Below are 4,815 nucleotides of genomic sequence, written 5' to 3'. Positions count from 1 at the left end.
AATTTAAAAGTGTTCGCTTTTTTTATAGAGGCCTTCTTATTTACATTTTTTTCATTCTTTTCTCACATGCTCTTTTAAAAGGGAAAAAAAGAAAATCAATAATTAAAGTTAGAATTCTTGAACCAATTCAATCAAACAGATTCTTTCCTCACAAGCTTGTTTAGTTCACATTAGTTTCGTCTTTTGCAATCATAAAGTGTTGAGAGAATATTTTCAGCTATAAATATTATAAAATCTAAATTGTATAGTCACGTGGGGAGATGAATATTAGTGGATTAATGCTCGCTTACTAACATATATCAAGTCTAATGTTCTTGATACTATTAGCAATTAAATAGTTATGTAATTATGCAATAATTTCAAGTAGTGGAATATCACCAGGATGATTTGTAAATTTTTTGAAGCCTGATGTTGTTATTCTTATGGAAAATGGTTGTATTAGTTTCAAATATACTTTTGGAGTTGAGAATACTGCAAATATCATTTCATATTTAACATTCGGTTCAAATTTTCAAATTTGACACAATATCCTTTCTCTAATTTTTTTGTTTATATTATCAAACGTGATTATTGATATGCTTATGTTTTTATTCGGTTCTAAAAAAAACTTTTATGTTTTCAAGAGAAGGAAAAGAGTGCCCCTCCAACCTCCAATTCCTAATTAGCATCTTAGAGATAATAACTTAAATAATATATCAGTCGTCATTTTCTATCTTTTTTATTATTCATATCTTTTTTTATGCTTGTTATACCCTTTTGCTTAATGCTATGCCCTTGAATTCCTCATTTTCATCCCATTATATTTGTTGAAAATCTTCTGGCTTGCATATTCCTTGAGCAAATATTCTTCCTTCAATTCTTTGTTCATCATTCTTCTTGTTCATATTTATCCAAAAAAGGAAAAAAAGAAAGAAAGATATTCTTTGTCGCAACAATTCATTATTTTCTAATACATAGGTGATAAATGTTCCTACATTATATTTTTGGTTCTTTAGTTATTTTTAATTTTAATTTCTTATAAAAAAAATTCATGTAGAAGTAATTTTTTCATAGCTCCTTTCCTTCTCCATCAAATAAATCAGTGTATTCTTAAGGCGTATAGCCAATTAGAAATCTAGCTTCATCAAAAAGAGTAATGTACACCTTATTCATACAATCCATTACTTCCAATCGCATGAGGCACATTGTTTAAGAAATTTTCATATTATTGTTCTATTTTCATTTGAACAATAAAAAGATTGATGAAAAACTATATGCATAAAAGATAAAAAGAGGAACAATAGTATGAGAATAATAAAAATTAGTTCTTCCACTTGATAACTTTTTTATTTTAAATTAATATTGTAAAAATGCATGAAAATAGAATAAAATCTTATCTTTCCACCAATTTCAATTTTTCTGTGAACCCATTAAAACTTAAAAAGAAATATGTTCAAACACAAACAAAGCAGCCCGTTTCTCCACCAATTCAAACTCGAAAGTCCACTACCCACTAACATTCAGAAAAGAAATTTACTCAAGCACCTACCAAGCAACCCAGTTCTCTATTGGGAATTGAAATTTGTAGGTTTTAGCTAATTGTTTGCTATAATCTTCTCGAGTGATCTTTTATGGCTATCTTCATAAAGTTCAACAAGGAAAAGTTTCAAAATTCAATACAATCATTGGTTACTTACTCGAAAAAGATAACTGGATAGAATAGAAACAACTAATTAAGTAAAAAAAAAAAACTAGGTTGATTTATGATGGCAAGGTGCGTTATAGCAAGCTAAATGCTATAAACTCTTTGGTAGTTGCATTTGGAATTGGATTCAAATCTTGTACTGCCGGATAACATCTTCATCGAGCCAGTTGCTAAGTTTCCTCTATTTGACCCAGTGGTTTTGAGACTTTATGATGCGTTTGATAGATTGCAACTATAGTTGCAATGTAACTGTCACTTGTATATAACTGATACATTATGCATGATTGCTATTATGCAACTACCGTTGCAACTATTTAGTTTAATTTTTAAAATTTACAACTTGCAATTGTTTGGTACTACTAACAAATTATCATATGCAACTCATTTTTTATTTTTAAAAATAATAATTTAATATATTAAAAATAATGTTTTTTTATTTTATATATTTTTTAAAATACTTTTATAAAAAAATTAATTAAAAAATATTTTTTTTGAAGAATGATAATTTTGGAAAATAATAGTATTTTTCAAAAAAATTGATTTTTTATTTTGGAAAAATTGTAGTTTCTAGAAAACTATTTTTCCTATAGTTTTATAAATGACAATACAAAATAATATTTAAAAAAATTCCAAAAAAAGAAATTTAAAAAAATAATATTTGCCATAAAAGTGTTTTACAGAAAACATATTTTATGAAAACATATATTTTCAAACTTTCTTTTCAAAGGGAAAATTATTTGCTAATCCAAGTCAAATGTAGCGTTGTATGTGCCATTAGTATTATCATTAAACTTGCCTTCTAACGAAATAAATAAGTAAATAGTATATTCCGGATCTTTAATGAAGTTCTTAGTTTTTTTAAAAAAAGTTTTAAATAATGATCTCAAGATTTTAATTTTTTTTGTTATTAATTTGGGTTGCCTACAACTAGGTTGTAAGTGTGACTTACACTCAAAATTCCATAAGTCAGAAGTTGCAACTTCAACATTCAGTTGCAATAAAACAAACAGTTCTTTGTTGCATATTGCTAATTTTTTAGCACTTATTTGGTTAATAACCAGTTTTAATCGCATATTAAAAATTTACGCATTTGAGAACTTATTTAGCGATTTGCTTCTTGAAAATACAAGCAATGTGTAGTTAGCATTTGCTTTATGTGAAGTATCTATTAATAAGTAGTGATACCTTGGTGTGCTACATATTGTTTGGTTCACGTGCTAACACACGTATTGCATGCTAGTATAAGAAAACTTGGGTACAAATAATTTTTCTATTTGAATTAAAACATGTTTTTTGATGAGGTGATATTATTTTTATTTTTTAATTCTCTTTTTTAAAGCCTATTATTTTTCTATATACCAAATTAGCTGTAGCATTTATTGCAAGTCTTTTTTACAAAATACAGACCTATTTAACATAGTTGTAAATGAAATAATATATTTATAAGTCTGATTGCTATATTTCTATTTGCAACTCATTTCTATCCAACAAAAAGATCCAAGATAGACAACATGGCATGATTGTTGAGGAATACAACAATAATTGACCACGTTTTCACCGCACAAAGTTTGAAGCCCTTTTGGCCACGAACCAAAGGAAGCACATAGTTTTCAGAGCAATAATGCATCATTCTTATTTGTTGTCTATTTCTTTATTGACAGGTTACCCCTCATCTCCTTCTGCCCTACGCTTTTATCTACTAGTCTTTAACACGTACTTTGCACGTGATGCATATTAAGTAATGATATGAGACTAAAATATTTGATGATCATCTCACATTGTACTCGTTCACAACATTTTTCTGACAGAGCCCCTAGCCACCCACCCGCCATGAATTTATTAACATTTATATTAGTTTTTCTCTCCACGGCATTGCATACTTGTATAACTAATAGATTGATATTTTTTTGTAAATTAGAGATGAAACCGGTTGTAGATTTGTTCGTTTCCTTTAAAAAACAATACAATTTTTTCTCTTAATTATTGTTTGTAAATCTTGTTGACTGCAAGGTATCATGATTACTATAATCGAGGGACTGACTCCACTGTTAAAATTCTCACTTCATTTTTTGTTCTTTTGACTCTTTTAGTGTTTCCTTTTGTGCATTTGAGCATCCATATATAACATAATTTTATGCAACTCTTGTCTAAGTGAGATGTTTATGGAAGTAGACAAGTCGTGAAATTATTAGTGCATAATTAATGAAGAGAATTTGACTAGTCAATAAGAGAATATACGTGAATCTTTTAATTATAAGTTTATTTTCTCACTAAAATTCATATTAAATGCATTATTTGTGGGTTTAGAAGGGGAGATATCATAAATTACTTTAGTAGCTATGAGTCAATTATTGTATTGCAAATAGTTTTTTCATGAAAATACTATTAAAATACATCAAAACTAAACTAAAAATCCAGAAGCACAACAAAAGAATGAGGATTAACGCTGCTCGTTATCAGACTGTAAAACATTGTGTAATGTAAGGACCATGAGTTTTTAATACTAGTTAAAATAATTTTTTGATATTTTAAAATATTTAATTATTATTTTTTAAAAGAGTATTTGTATTTTTCTAGATTTTCTATAATTTTCTATGATTTAAAAATCTGATTATATATTTATTTAAATAGTTTTAATATTTATAAATTTATTTCATACAGTAAAATATTCTAGAATTAATTTGTTATGTTATTAGTACTATTATGTATTATTTTAAATAATATGTTGTATTATTAATATTATTATGTATTATTTCGTATAATACTTTGTAGTATTAATTACTTATTTTTGGTATAATTTGTTGTATTATTTTAACTGTTACATAATATCTGTCGTATTAGTATAACTAGTACATTTTACTGTGTATATAATTATCCCATAATTATTTGATTTTAAATGTAAGAAAAAATATTTTTATTATTAATTATTCTCGTTTAATTTTACAATATGGGTATATTTTGATTATTTCGTATCAACTGTTGTATTATTACAACATGTATGTTTTTAATTGTAGATAATTATTTCGTAATTAGTTTAATTTTTTAAATACCTTAATTATTTATTTTAATTATTTTTGTTTTAAACCCTAACCCAAACCCTAATATATATATATATATATATATATATATAT

This window comes from Asparagus officinalis, chromosome 3 (assembly GCF_001876935.1).
Source record: "Asparagus officinalis chromosome 3, Aspof.V1, whole genome shotgun sequence".
NCBI classification, from domain to species: Eukaryota; Viridiplantae; Streptophyta; class Magnoliopsida; order Asparagales; family Asparagaceae; genus Asparagus; species Asparagus officinalis.
Note: the sequence above shows the minus strand (reverse complement) of the source record.